Genomic DNA, 16128 nt, shown 5'->3' on the forward strand with positions numbered 1-16128 from the left:
TATTTTTGTATCAATGTTGTACTCAAAGGGAACAGCAGACTGCATTGTGGCAGGTAGCAAGTAGATCGGTGACTTAGCACACTGGATGCATGATCTGGAGATAGTGGGTTCAAACCCCACTCAAATCTTTACTTGCCAAAATCTGCCATTGACCCCCATTCTGAATTTCTCAAATTTAAAAGCACTATATTTCTAAAACTATGAAACATTTCAAAGATTTCTTTTCAGGCAAACATGTCCACCGTAAGATGTACCTAAATAGGTTTGAATGGGGTTTCTAGGTGTAAGTATGTAGGACTAGTAGCATGCCAAAGTTTGTGCTATTGCCATTGAGAATGCATTGGGCGTTAAAGTTAAATAACTCAGAAACTACAAAACATTTCAAAGTAAAAAGTTCCAGCATGTGTCCCCACAGTAAGCTGAATTATAAAAAGTGTGAATGGAGTTTCTAGGTGAAAGTGCTTTTTTGACGTGCCAATATCTGCCATTGAGCCCCATTGTAAAATTATCAAATTTGAAAGCACTATATTTCTAAAACTATGAAACATTTCAAAGATTCCTTTTCAGGCAAACATGTCCACCGTAAGATGAACCTAAGTAGGCTTGAATGGGGTTTCTAGGTGTAAGTATGTAGGACTAGTAGCATGCCAAAGTTTGTGCTATTGCCATTGAGAATGCATTGGGAGTTAAAGTTAAATAACTCAGAAACTACAAAACATTTCAAAGTAAAAAGTTCCAGCATGTGTCTCCACAGTAAGCTGAATTATAAAAAGTGTGAATGGAGTTTCTAGGTGAAAGTGCTTTTTTGACGTGCCAATATCTGCCATTGAGCCCCATTGTAAACTTCTCAAATTTGAAAGCACTATATTTCTAAAACTATGAAACATTTCAAAGATTCCTTTTCAGGCAAACATGTCCACCGTAAGATGAACCTAAGTAGGCTTGAATGGGGTTTCTAGGTGTAAGTATGTAGGACTAGTAGCATGCCAAAGTTTGTGCTATTGCCATTGAGAATGCATTGGGCGTTAAAGTTAAATAACTCAGAAACTACAAAACATTTCAAAGTAAAAAGTTCCAGCATGTGTCTCCACAGTAAGCTGAATTATAAAAAGTGTGAATGGAGTTTCTAGGTGAAAGTGCTTTTTTGACGTGCCAATATCTGCCATTGAGCCCCATTGTAAAATTATCAAATTTGAAAGCACTATATTTCTAAAACTATGAAACATTTCAAAGATTCCTTTTCAGGCAAACATGTCCACCGTAAGATGAACCTAAGTAGGCTTGAATGGGGTTTCTAGGTGTAAGTATGTAGGACTAGTAGCATGCCAAAGTTTGTGCTATTGCCATTGAGAATGCATTGGGAGTTAAAGTTAAATAACTCAGAAACTACAAAATATTTCAAAGTAAAAAGTTCCAGCATGTGTCTCCACAGTAAGCTGAATTATAAAAAGTTTGAATGGAGTTTCTAGGTGAAAGTGCTTTTTTGACGTGCCAATATCTGCCATTGAGCCCCATTGTAAAATTCTCAGATTTGAAAGCACTATATTTCTAAAACTATGAAACATTTCAAAGATTCCTTTTCAGGCAAACATGTCCACCGTAAGATGAACCTAAGTAGGCTTGAATGGGGTTTCTAGGTGTAAGTATGTAGGACTAGTAGCATGCCAAAGTTTGTGCTATTGCCATTGAGAATGCATTGGGAGTTAAAGTTAAATAACTCAGAAACTACAAAACATTTCAAAGTAAAAAGTTCCAGCATGTGTCTCCACAGTAAGCTGAATTATAAAAAGTGTGAATGGAGTTTCTAGGTGAAAGTGCTTTTTTGACGTGCCAATATCTGCCATTGAGCCCCATTGTAAACTTCTCAAATTTGAAAGCACTATATTTCTAAAACTATGAAACATTTCAAAGATTCCTTTTCAGGCAAACATGTCCACCGTAAGATGAACCTAAGTAGGCTTGAATGGGGTTTCTAGGTGTAAGTATGTAGGACTAGTAGCATGCCAAAGTTTGTGCTATTGCCATTGAGAATGCATTGGGCGTTAAAGTTAAATAACTCAGAAACTACAAAACATTTCAAAGTAAAAAGTTCCAGCATGTGTCTCCACAGTAAGCTGAATTATAAAAAGTGTGAATGGAGTTTCTAGGTGAAAGTGCTTTTTTGACGTGCCAATATCTGCCATTGAGCCCCATTGTAAACTTCTCAAATTTGAAAGCACTATATTTCTAAAACTATGAAACATTTCAAAGATTCCTTTTCAGGCAAACATGTCCACCGTAAGATGAACCTAAGTAGGCTTGAATGGGGTTTCTAGGTGTAAGTATGTAGGACTAGTAGCATGCCAAAGTTTGTGCTATTGCCATTGAGAATGCATTGGGAGTTAAAGTTAAATAACTCAGAAACTACAAAACATTTCAAAGTAAAAAGTTCCAGCATGTGTCTCCACAGTAAGCTGAATTATAAAAAGTGTGAATGGAGTTTCTAGGTGAAAGTGCTTTTTTGACGTGCCAATATCTGCCATTGAGCCCCATTGTAAACTTCTCAAATTTGAAAGCACTATATTTCTAAAACTATGAAACATTTCAAAGATTCCTTTTCAGGCAAACATGTCCACCGTAAGATGAACCTAAGTAGGCTTGAATGGGGTTTCTAGGTGTAAGTATGTAGGACTAGTAGCATGCCAAAGTTTGTGCTATTGCCATTGAGAATGCATTGGGCGTTAAAGTTAAATAACTCAGAAACTACAAAACATTTCAAAGTAAAAAGTTCCAGCATGTGTCTCCACAGTAAGCTGAATTATAAAAAGTTTGAATGGAGTTTCTAGGTGAAAGTGCTTTTTTGACGTGCCAATATCTGCCATTGAGCCCCATTGTAAAATTATCAAATTTGAAAGCACTATATTTCTAAAACTATGAAACATTTCAAAGATTCCTTTTCAGGCAAACATGTCCACCGTAAGATGAACCTAAGTAGGCTTGAATGGGGTTTCTAGGTGTAAGTATGTAGGACTAGTAGCATGCCAAAGTTTGTGCTATTGCCATTGAGAATGCATTGGGAGTTAAAGTTAAATAACTCAGAAACTACAAAACATTTCAAAGTAAAAAGTTCCAGCATGTGTCTCCACAGTAAGCTGAATTATAAAAAGTTTGAATGGAGTTTCTAGGTGAAAGTGCTTTTTTGACGTGCCAATATCTGCCATTGAGCCCCATTGTAAAATTCTCAGATTTGAAAGCACTATATTTCTAAAACTATGAAACATTTCAAAGATTCCTTTTCAGGCAAACATGTCCACCGTAAGATGAACCTAAGTAGGCTTGAATGGGGTTTCTAGGTGTAAGTATGTAGGACTAGTAGCATGCCAAAGTTTGTGCTATTGCCATTGAGAATGCATTGGGCGTTAAAGTTAAATAACTCAGAAACTACAAAACATTTCAAAGTAAAAAGTTCCAGCATGTGTCTCCACAGTAAGCTGAATTATAAAAAGTGTGAATGGAGTTTCTAGGTGAAAGTGCTTTTTTGACGTGCCAATATCTGCCATTGAGCCCCATTGTAAAATTCTCAGATTTGAAAGCACTATATTTCTAAAACTATGAAACATTTCAAAGATTCCTTTTCAGGCAAACATGTCCACCGTAAGATGAACCTAAGTAGGCTTGAATGGGGTTTCTAGGTGTAAGTATGTAGGACTAGTAGCATGCCAAAGTTTGTGCTATTGCCATTGAGAATGCATTGGGCGTTAAAGTTAAAAAACTCAGAAACTACAAAACATTTCAAAGTAAAAAGTTCCAGCATGTGTCTCCACAGTAAGCTGAATTATAAAACGTGTGAATGGAGTTTCTAGGTGAAAGTTATTTTGACGTGCCACTATCTGCCATTATAAATTTCTCACATTTAAAGCACTATATTTCTAAAACTATGAAACATTTCAAAGATTCCTTTTCAGGCAAACATGTCCACCGTAAGATGAACCTAAGTAGGCTTGAATGGGGTTTCTAGGTGTAAGTATGTAGGACTAGTAGCATGCCAAAGTTTGTGCTATTGCCATTGAGAATGCATTGGGCGTTAAAGTTAAATAACTCAGAAACTACAAAACATTTCAAAGTAAAAAGTTCCAGCATGTGTCTCCACAGTAAGCTGAATTATAAAAAGTGTGAATGGAGTTTCTAGGTGAAAGTGCTTTTTTGACGTGCCAATATCTGCCATTGAGCCCCATTGTAAAATTCTCAGATTTGAAAGCACTATATTTCTAAAACTATGAAACATTTCAAAGATTCCTTTTCAGGCAAACATGTCCACCGTAAGATGAACCTAAGTAGGCTTGAATGGGGTTTCTAGGTGTAAGTATGTAGGACTAGTAGCATGCCAAAGTTTGTGCTATTGCCTTTGAGAATGCATTGGGCGTTAAAGTTAAATAACTCAGAAACTACAAAATATTTCAAAGTAAAAGGTTCCAGCATGTGTCTCCACATTAAGCTGAATTATAAAAAGTGTGAATGGAGTTTCTAGGTGAAAGTGCTTTTTTGACGTGCCAATATCTGCCATTGAGCCCCATTGTAAAATTCTCAAATTTGAAAGCACTATATTTCTAAAACTATGAAACATTTCAAAGATTCCTTTTCAGGCAAACATGTCCACCGTAAGATGAACCTAAGTAGGCTTGAATGGGGTTTCTAGGTGTAAGTATGTAGGACTAGTAGCATGCCAAAGTTTGTGCTATTGCCATTGAGAATGCATTGGGCGTTAAAGTTAAAAAACTCAGAAACTACAAAACATTTCAAAGTAAAAAGTTCCAGCATGTGTCTCCACAGTAAGCTGAATTATAAAACGTGTGAATGGAGTTTCTAGGTGAAAGTTATTTTGACGTGCCACTATCTGCCATTATAAATTTCTCACATTTAAAGCACTATATTTCTAAAACTATGAAACATTTCAAAGATTCCTTTTCAGGAAAACATGTCCACCGTAAGATGAACCTAAATAGGTTTGAATGGGGATTCTAGGTGTAAGTATGTAGGACTAGTAGCATGCCAAAGTTTGTGCTATTGCCATTGAGAATGCATTGGGCGTTAAAGTTAAAAAACTCAGAAACTACAAAACATTTCAAAGTAAAAAGTTCCAGCATGTGTCTCCACAGTAAGCTGAATTATAAAACGTGTGAATGGAGTTTCTAGGTGAAAGTTATTTTGACGTGCCACTATCTGCCATTATAAATTTCTCACATTTAAAGCACTATATTTCTAAAACTATGAAACATTTCAAAGATTCCTTTTCAGGAAAACATGTCCACCGTAAGATGAACCTAAATAGGTTTGAATGGGGATTCTAGGTGTAAGTATGTAGGACTAGTAGCATGCCAAAGTTATAATTTTTTTCGGACGGCATACTATAGCATGTCGTTTTTCATGATTTTGGAGGATTTGAAAAAAAGATGAAAATCATGAAAAAACGACATACTATAGTCCATGGTTTGGGACGGCATAATATATTATGTCATATTTTCATGATTTTGGGACACTATGTCAGAGCCAGGACTTGAACCTGCAGCCTCCTGATTACCAGGCAGGCTCTGTACCCAGTGAGCCACTGTGCATGCTGTTCTTATAAGGCCGAATAGATAATGACAGAATAGCCAGAGACTTGTTTCCATTGTGGTTCATAAACATTCGAGCGTCTAGAGATAAACAACAGCAAAAGAAACAATAGACAAATCTCCTGTTATTTTATTTTTTGTATTTTATTTTTGTATCAATGTTGTACTCAAAGGGAACAGCAGACTGCATTGTGGCAGGTAGCAAGTAGATCGGTGACTTAGCACACTGGATGCATGATCTGGAGATAGTGGGTTCAAACCCCACTCAAATCTTTACTTGCCAAAATCTGCCATTGACCCCCATTCTGAATTTCTCAAATTTAAAAGCACTATATTTCTAAAACTATGAAACATTTCAAAGATTTCTTTTCAGGCAAACATGTCCACCGTAAGATGTACCTAAATAGGTTTGAATGGGGTTTCTAGGTGTAAGTATGTAGGACTAGTAGCATGCCAAAGTTTGTGCTATTGCCATTGAGAATGCATTGGGCGTTAAAGTTAAATAACTCAGAAACTACAAAACATTTCAAAGTAAAAAGTTCCAGCATGTGTCCCCACAGTAAGCTGAATTATAAAAAGTGTGAATGGAGTTTCTAGGTGAAAGTGCTTTTTTGACGTGCCAATATCTGCCATTGAGCCCCATTGTAAACTTCTCAAATTTGAAAGCACTATATTTCTAAAACTATGAAACATTTCAAAGATTCCTTTTCAGGCAAACATGTCCACCGTAAGATGAACCTAAGTAGGCTTGAATGGGGTTTCTAGGTGTAAGTATGTAGGACTAGTAGCATGCCAAAGTTTGTGCTATTGCCATTGAGAATGCATTGGGAGTTAAAGTTAAATAACTCAGAAACTACAAAACATTTCAAAGTAAAAAGTTCCAGCATGTGTCTCCACAGTAAGCTGAATTATAAAAAGTGTGAATGGAGTTTCTAGGTGAAAGTGCTTTTTTGACGTGCCAATATCTGCCATTGAGCCCCATTGTAAAATTCTCAGATTTGAAAGCACTATATTTCTAAAACTATGAAACATTTCAAAGATTCCTTTTCAGGCAAACATGTCCACCGTAAGATGAACCTAAGTAGGCTTGAATGGGGTTTCTAGGTGTAAGTATGTAGGACTAGTAGCATGCCAAAGTTTGTGCTATTGCCATTGAGAATGCATTGGGCGTTAAAGTTAAATAACTCAGAAACTACAAAACATTTCAAAGTAAAAAGTTCCAGCATGTGTCTCCACAGTAAGCTGAATTATAAAAAGTGTGAATGGAGTTTCTAGGTGAAAGTGCTTTTTTGACGTGCCAATATCTGCCATTGAGCCCCATTGTAAACTTCTCAAATTTGAAAGCACTATATTTCTAAAACTATGAAACATTTCAAAGATTCCTTTTCAGGCAAACATGTCCACCGTAAGATGAACCTAAGTAGGCTTGAATGGGGTTTCTAGGTGTAAGTATGTAGGACTAGTAGCATGCCAAAGTTTGTGCTATTGCCATTGAGAATGCATTGGGCGTTAAAGTTAAATAACTCAGAAACTACAAAACATTTCAAAGTAAAAAGTTCCAGCATGTGTCCCCACAGTAAGCTGAATTATAAAAAGTGTGAATGGAGTTTCTAGGTGAAAGTGCTTTTTTGACGTGCCAATATCTGCCATTGAGCCCCATTGTAAAATTATCAAATTTGAAAGCACTATATTTCTAAAACTATGAAACATTTCAAAGATTCCTTTTCAGGCAAACATGTCCACCGTAAGATGAACCTAAGTAGGCTTGAATGGGGTTTCTAGGTGTAAGTATGTAGGACTAGTAGCATGCCAAAGTTTGTGCTATTGCCATTGAGAATGCATTGGGCGTTAAAGTTAAATAACTCAGAAACTACAAAACATTTCAAAGTAAAAAGTTCCAGCATGTGTCTCCACAGTAAGCTGAATTATAAAAAGTGTGAATGGAGTTTCTAGGTGAAAGTGCTTTTTTGACGTGCCAATATCTGCCATTGAGCCCCATTGTAAACTTCTCAAATTTGAAAGCACTATATTTCTAAAACTATGAAACATTTCAAAGATTCCTTTTCAGGCAAACATGTCCACCGTAAGATGAACCTAAGTAGGCTTGAATGGGGTTTCTAGGTGTAAGTATGTAGGACTAGTAGCATGCCAAAGTTTGTGCTATTGCCATTGAGAATGCATTGGGCGTTAAAGTTAAATAACTCAGAAACTACAAAACATTTCAAAGTAAAAAGTTCCAGCATGTGTCTCCACAGTAAGCTGAATTATAAAAAGTTTGAATGGAGTTTCTAGGTGAAAGTGCTTTTTTGACGTGCCAATATCTGCCATTGAGCCCCATTGTAAATTTATCAAATTTGAAAGCACTATATTTCTAAAACTATGAAACATTTCAAAGATTCCTTTTCAGGCAAACATGTCCACTGTAAGATGAACCTAAGTAGGCTTGAATGGGGTTTCTAGGTGTAAGTATGTAGGACTAGTAGCATGCCAAAGTTTGTGCTATTGCCATTGAGAATGCATTGGGAGTTAAAGTTAAATAACTCAGAAACTACAAAACATTTCAAAGTAAAAAGTTCCAGCATGTGTCTCCACAGTAAGCTGAATTATAAAAAGTGTGAATGGAGTTTCTAGGTGAAAGTGCTTTTTTGACGTGCCAATATCTGCCATTGAGCCCCATTGTAAATTCCTCAAATTTGAAAGCACTATATTTCTAAAACTATGAAACATTTCAAAGATTCCTTTTCAGGCAAACATGTCCACCGTAAGATGAACCTAAGTAGGCTTGAATGGGTTTTCTAGGTGTAAGTATGTAGGACTAGTAGCATGCCAAAGTTTGTGCTATTGCCATTGAGAATGCATTGGGCGTTAAAGTTAAATAACTCAGAAACTACAAAACATTTCAAAGTAAAAAGTTCCAGCATGTGTCTCCACAGTAAGCTGAATTATAAAAAGTTTGAATGGAGTTTCTAGGTGAAAGTGCTTTTTTGACGTGCCAATATCTGCCATTGAGCCCCATTGTAAAATTATCAAATTTGAAAGCACTATATTTCTAAAACTATGAAACATTTCAAAGATTCCTTTTCAGGCAAACATGTCCACCGTAAGATGAACCTAAGTAGGCTTGAATGGGGTTTCTACGTGTAAGTATGTAGGACTAGTAGCATGCCAAAGTTTGTGCTATTGCCATTGAGAATGCATTGGGAGTTAAAGTTAAATAACTCAGAAACTACAAAACATTTCAAAGTAAAAAGTTCCAGCATGTGTCTCCACAGTAAGCTGAATTATAAAAAGTGTGAATGGAGTTTCTAGGTGAAAGTGCTTTTTTGACGTGCCAATATCTGCCATTGAGCCCCATTGTAAACTTCTCAAATTTGAAAGCACTATATTTCTAAAACTATGAAACATTTCAAAGATTCCTTTTCAGGCAAACATGTCCACCGTAAGATGAACCTAAGTAGGCTTGAATGGGGTTTCTAGGTGTAAGTATGTAGGACTAGTAGCATGCCAAAGTTTGTGCTATTGCCATTGAGAATGCATTGGGCGTTAAAGTTAAATAACTCAGAAACTACAAAATATTTCAAAGTAAAAAGTTCCAGCATGTGTCTCCACAGTAAGCTGAATTATAAAAAGTTTGAATGGAGTTTCTAGGTGAAAGTGCTTTTTTGACGTGCCAATATCTGCCATTGAGCCCCATTGTAAAATTCTCAGATTTGAAAGCACTATATTTCTAAAACTATGAAACATTTCAAAGATTCCTTTTCAGGCAAACATGTCCACCGTAAGATGAACCTAAGTAGGCTTGAATGGGGTTTCTAGGTGTAAGTATGTAGGACTAGTAGCATGCCAAAGTTTGTGCTATTGCCATTGAGAATGCATTGGGCGTTAAAGTTAAATAACTCAGAAACTACAAAACATTTCAAAGTAAAAAGTTCCAGCATGTGTCTCCACAGTAAGCTGAATTATAAAAAGTGTGAATGGAGTTTCTAGGTGAAAGTGCTTTTTTGACGTGCCAATATCTGCCATTGAGCCCCATTGTAAACTTCTCAAATTTGAAAGCACTATATTTCTAAAACTATGAAACATTTCAAAGATTCCTTTTCAGGCAAACATGTCCACCGTAAGATGAACCTAAGTAGGCTTGAATGGGGTTTCTAGGTGTAAGTATGTAGGACTAGTAGCATGCCAAAGTTTGTGCTATTGCCATTGAGAATGCATTGGGCGTTAAAGTTAAATAACTCAGAAACTACAAAACATTTCAAAGTAAAAAGTTCCAGCATGTGTCCCCACAGTAAGCTGAATTATAAAAAGTGTGAATGGAGTTTCTAGGTGAAAGTGCTTTTTTGACGTGCCAATATCTGCCATTGAGCCCCATTGTAAAATTATCAAATTTGAAAGCACTATATTTCTAAAACTATGAAACATTTCAAAGATTCCTTTTCAGGCAAACATGTCCACCGTAAGATGAACCTAAGTAGGCTTGAATGGGGTTTCTAGGTGTAAGTATGTAGGACTAGTAGCATGCCAAAGTTTGTGCTATTGCCATTGAGAATGCATTGGGCGTTAAAGTTAAATAACTCAGAAACTACAAAACATTTCAAAGTAAAAAGTTCCAGCATGTGTCTCCACAGTAAGCTGAATTATAAAAAGTGTGAATGGAGTTTCTAGGTGAAAGTGCTTTTTTGACGTGCCAATATCTGCCATTGAGCCCCATTGTAAACTTCTCAAATTTGAAAGCACTATATTTCTAAAACTATGAAACATTTCAAAGATTCCTTTTCAGGCAAACATGTCCACCGTAAGATGAACCTAAGTAGGCTTGAATGGGGTTTCTAGGTGTAAGTATGTAGGACTAGTAGCATGCCAAAGTTTGTGCTATTGCCATTGAGAATGCATTGGGCGTTAAAGTTAAATAACTCAGAAACTACAAAACATTTCAAAGTAAAAAGTTCCAGCATGTGTCTCCACAGTAAGCTGAATTATAAAAAGTTTGAATGGAGTTTCTAGGTGAAAGTGCTTTTTTGACGTGCCAATATCTGCCATTGAGCCCCATTGTAAATTTATCAAATTTGAAAGCACTATATTTCTAAAACTATGAAACATTTCAAAGATTCCTTTTCAGGCAAACATGTCCACTGTAAGATGAACCTAAGTAGGCTTGAATGGGGTTTCTAGGTGTAAGTATGTAGGACTAGTAGCATGCCAAAGTTTGTGCTATTGCCATTGAGAATGCATTGGGAGTTAAAGTTAAATAACTCAGAAACTACAAAACATTTCAAAGTAAAAAGTTCCAGCATGTGTCTCCACAGTAAGCTGAATTATAAAAAGTGTGAATGGAGTTTCTAGGTGAAAGTGCTTTTTTGACGTGCCAATATCTGCCATTGAGCCCCATTGTAAATTCCTCAAATTTGAAAGCACTATATTTCTAAAACTATGAAACATTTCAAAGATTCCTTTTCAGGCAAACATGTCCACCGTAAGATGAACCTAAGTAGGCTTGAATGGGTTTTCTAGGTGTAAGTATGTAGGACTAGTAGCATGCCAAAGTTTGTGCTATTGCCATTGAGAATGCATTGGGCGTTAAAGTTAAATAACTCAGAAACTACAAAACATTTCAAAGTAAAAAGTTCCAGCATGTGTCTCCACAGTAAGCTGAATTATAAAAAGTTTGAATGGAGTTTCTAGGTGAAAGTGCTTTTTTGACGTGCCAATATCTGCCATTGAGCCCCATTGTAAAATTATCAAATTTGAAAGCACTATATTTCTAAAACTATGAAACATTTCAAAGATTCCTTTTCAGGCAAACATGTCCACCGTAAGATGAACCTAAGTAGGCTTGAATGGGGTTTCTACGTGTAAGTATGTAGGACTAGTAGCATGCCAAAGTTTGTGCTATTGCCATTGAGAATGCATTGGGAGTTAAAGTTAAATAACTCAGAAACTACAAAACATTTCAAAGTAAAAAGTTCCAGCATGTGTCTCCACAGTAAGCTGAATTATAAAAAGTGTGAATGGAGTTTCTAGGTGAAAGTGCTTTTTTGACGTGCCAATATCTGCCATTGAGCCCCATTGTAAACTTCTCAAATTTGAAAGCACTATATTTCTAAAACTATGAAACATTTCAAAGATTCCTTTTCAGGCAAACATGTCCACCGTAAGATGAACCTAAGTAGGCTTGAATGGGGTTTCTAGGTGTAAGTATGTAGGACTAGTAGCATGCCAAAGTTTGTGCTATTGCCATTGAGAATGCATTGGGCGTTAAAGTTAAATAACTCAGAAACTACAAAATATTTCAAAGTAAAAAGTTCCAGCATGTGTCTCCACAGTAAGCTGAATTATAAAAAGTTTGAATGGAGTTTCTAGGTGAAAGTGCTTTTTTGACGTGCCAATATCTGCCATTGAGCCCCATTGTAAAATTCTCAGATTTGAAAGCACTATATTTCTAAAACTATGAAACATTTCAAAGATTCCTTTTCAGGCAAACATGTCCACCGTAAGATGAACCTAAGTAGGCTTGAATGGGGTTTCTAGGTGTAAGTATGTAGGACTAGTAGCATGCCAAAGTTTGTGCTATTGCCATTGAGAATGCATTGGGCGTTAAAGTTAAATAACTCAGAAACTACAAAATATTTCAAAGTAAAAAGTTCCAGCATGTGTCTCCACATTAAGCTGAATTATAAAAAGTGTGAATGGAGTTTCTAGGTGAAAGTGCTTTTTTGACGTGCCAATATCTGCCATTGAGCCCCATTGTAAAATTCTCAAATTTGAAAGCACTATATTTCTAAAACTATGAAACATTTCAAAGATTCCTTTTCAGGCAAACATGTCCACCGTAAGATGAACCTAAGTAGGCTTGAATGGGGTTTCTAGGTGTAAGTATGTAGGACTAGTAGCATGCCAAAGTTTGTGCTATTGCCATTGAGAATGCATTGGGCGTTAAAGTTAAAAAACTCAGAAACTACAAAACATTTCAAAGTAAAAAGTTCCAGCATGTGTCTCCACAGTAAGCTGAATTATAAAACGTGTGAATGGAGTTTCTAGGTGAAAGTTATTTTGACGTGCCACTATCTGCCATTATAAATTTCTCACATTTAAAGCACTATATTTCTAAAACTATGAAACATTTCAAAGATTCCTTTTCAGGAAAACATGTCCACCGTAAGATGAACCTAAATAGGTTTGAATGGGGATTCTAGGTGTAAGTATGTAGGACTAGTAGCATGCCAAAGTTTGTGCTATTGCCATTGAGAATGCATTGGGCGTTAAAGTTAAAAAACTCAGAAACTACAAAACATTTCAAAGTAAAAAGTTCCAGCATGTGTCTCCACAGTAAGCTGAATTATAAAACGTGTGAATGGAGTTTCTAGGTGAAAGTTATTTTGACGTGCCACTATCTGCCATTATAAATTTCTCACATTTAAAGCACTATATTTCTAAAACTATGAAACATTTCAAAGATTCCTTTTCAGGAAAACATGTCCACCGTAAGATGAACCTAAATAGGTTTGAATGGGGATTCTAGGTGTAAGTATGTAGGACTAGTAGCATGCCAAAGTTATAATTTTTTTCGGACGGCATACTATAGCATGTCGTTTTTCATGATTTTGGAGGATTTGAAAAAAAGATGAAAATCATGAAAAAACGACATACTATAGTCCATGGTTTGGGACGGCATAATATATTATGTCATATTTTCATGATTTTGGGACACTATGTCAGAGCCAGGACTTGAACCTGCAGCCTCCTGATTACCAGGCAGGCTCTGTACCCAGTGAGCCACTGTGCATGCTGTTCTTATAAGGCCGAATAGATAATGACAGAATAGCCAGAGACTTGTTTCCATTGTGGTTCATAAACATTCGAGCGTCTAGAGATAAACAACAGCAAAAGAAACAATAGACAAATCTCCTGTTATTTTATTTTTTGTATTTTATTTTTGTATCAATGTTGTACTCAAAGGGAACAGCAGACTGCATTGTGGCAGGTAGCAAGTAGATCGGTGACTTAGCACACTGGATGCATGATCTGGAGATAGTGGGTTCAAACCCCACTCAAATCTTTACTTGCCAAAATCTGCCATTGACCCCCATTCTGAATTTCTCAAATTTAAAAGCACTATATTTCTAAAACTATGAAACATTTCAAAGATTTCTTTTCAGGCAAACATGTCCACCGTAAGATGTACCTAAATAGGTTTGAATGGGGTTTCTAGGTGTAAGTATGTAGGACTAGTAGCATGCCAAAGTTTGTGCTATTGCCATTGAGAATGCATTGGGCGTTAAAGTTAAAAAACTCAGAAACTACAAAACATTTCAAAGTAAAAAGTTCCAGCATGTGTCTCCACAGTAAGCTGAATTATAAAACGTGTGAATGGAGTTTCTAGGTGAAAGTTATTTTGACGTGCCACTATCTGCCATTATAAATTTCTCACATTTAAAGCACTATATTTCTAAAACTATGAAACATTTCAAAGATTCCTTTTCAGGCAAACATGTCCACCGTAAGATGAACCTAAGTAGGCTTGAATGGGGTTTCTAGGTGTAAGTATGTAGGACTAGTAGCATGCCAAAGTTTGTGCTATTGCCATTGAGAATGCATTGGGCGTTAAAGTTAAATAACTCAGAAACTACAAAATATTTCAAAGTAAAAAGTTCCAGCATGTGTCTCCACAGTAAGCTGAATTATAAAAAGTTTGAATGGAGTTTCTAGGTGAAAGTGCTTTTTTGACGTGCCAATATCTGCCATTGAGCCCCATTGTAAAATTCTCAGATTTGAAAGCACTATATTTCTAAAACTATGAAACATTTCAAAGATTCCTTTTCAGGCAAACATGTCCACCGTAAGATGAACCTAAGTAGGCTTGAATGGGGTTTCTAGGTGTAAGTATGTAGGACTAGTAGCATGCCAAAGTTTGTGCTATTGCCATTGAGAATGCATTGGGCGTTAAAGTTAAATAACTCAGAAACTACAAAATATTTCAAAGTAAAAAGTTCCAGCATGTGTCTCCACATTAAGCTGAATTATAAAAAGTGTGAATGGAGTTTCTAGGTGAAAGTGCTTTTTTGACGTGCCAATATCTGCCATTGAGCCCCATTGTAAAATTCTCAAATTTGAAAGCACTATATTTCTAAAACTATGAAACATTTCAAAGATTCCTTTTCAGGCAAACATGTCCACCGTAAGATGAACCTAAGTAGGCTTGAATGGGGTTTCTAGGTGTAAGTATGTAGGACTAGTAGCATGCCAAAGTTTGTGCTATTGCCATTGAGAATGCATTGGGCGTTAAAGTTAAAAAACTCAGAAACTACAAAACATTTCAAAGTAAAAAGTTCCAGCATGTGTCTCCACAGTAAGCTGAATTATAAAACGTGTGAATGGAGTTTCTAGGTGAAAGTTATTTTGACGTGCCACTATCTGCCATTATAAATTTCTCACATTTAAAGCACTATATTTCTAAAACTATGAAACATTTCAAAGATTCCTTTTCAGGAAAACATGTCCACCGTAAGATGAACCTAAATAGGTTTGAATGGGGATTCTAGGTGTAAGTATGTAGGACTAGTAGCATGCCAAAGTTTGTGCTATTGCCATTGAGAATGCATTGGGCGTTAAAGTTAAAAAACTCAGAAACTACAAAACATTTCAAAGTAAAAAGTTCCAGCATGTGTCTCCACAGTAAGCTGAATTATAAAACGTGTGAATGGAGTTTCTAGGTGAAAGTTATTTTGACGTGCCACTATCTGCCATTATAAATTTCTCACATTTAAAGCACTATATTTCTAAAACTATGAAACATTTCAAAGATTCCTTTTCAGGAAAACATGTCCACCGTAAGATGAACCTAAATAGGTTTGAATGGGGATTCTAGGTGTAAGTATGTAGGACTAGTAGCATGCCAAAGTTATAATTTTTTTCGGACGGCATACTATAGCATGTCGTTTTTCATGATTTTGGAGGATTTGAAAAAAAGATGAAAATCATGAAAAAACGACATACTATAGTCCATGGTTTGGGACGGCATAATATATTATGTCATATTTTCATGATTTTGGGACACTATGTCAGAGCCAGGACTTGAACCTGCAGCCTCCTGATTACCAGGCAGGCTCTGTACCCAGTGAGCCACTGTGCATGCTGTTCTTATAAGGCCGAATAGATAATGACAGAATAGCCAGAGACTTGTTTCCATTGTGGTTCATAAACATTCGAGCGTCTAGAGATAAACAACAGCAAAAGAAACAATAGACAAATCTCCTGTTATTTTATTTTTTGTATTTTATTTTTGTATCAATGTTGTACTCAAAGGGAACAGCAGACTGCATTGTGGCAGGTAGCAAGTAGATCGGTGACTTAGCACACTGGATGCATGATCTGGAGATAGTGGGTTCAAACCCCACTCAAATCTTTACTTGCCAAAATCTGCCATTGACCCCCATTCTGAATTTCTCAAATTTAAAAGCACTATATTTCTAAAACTATGAAACATTTCAAAGATTTCTTTTCAGGCAAACATGTCCACCGTAAGATGTACCTAAATAGG

This window comes from Electrona antarctica (assembly GCF_951216825.1).
Source record: "Electrona antarctica genome assembly, chromosome: 18".
Classification (NCBI taxonomy): domain Eukaryota; kingdom Metazoa; phylum Chordata; class Actinopteri; order Myctophiformes; family Myctophidae; genus Electrona; species Electrona antarctica.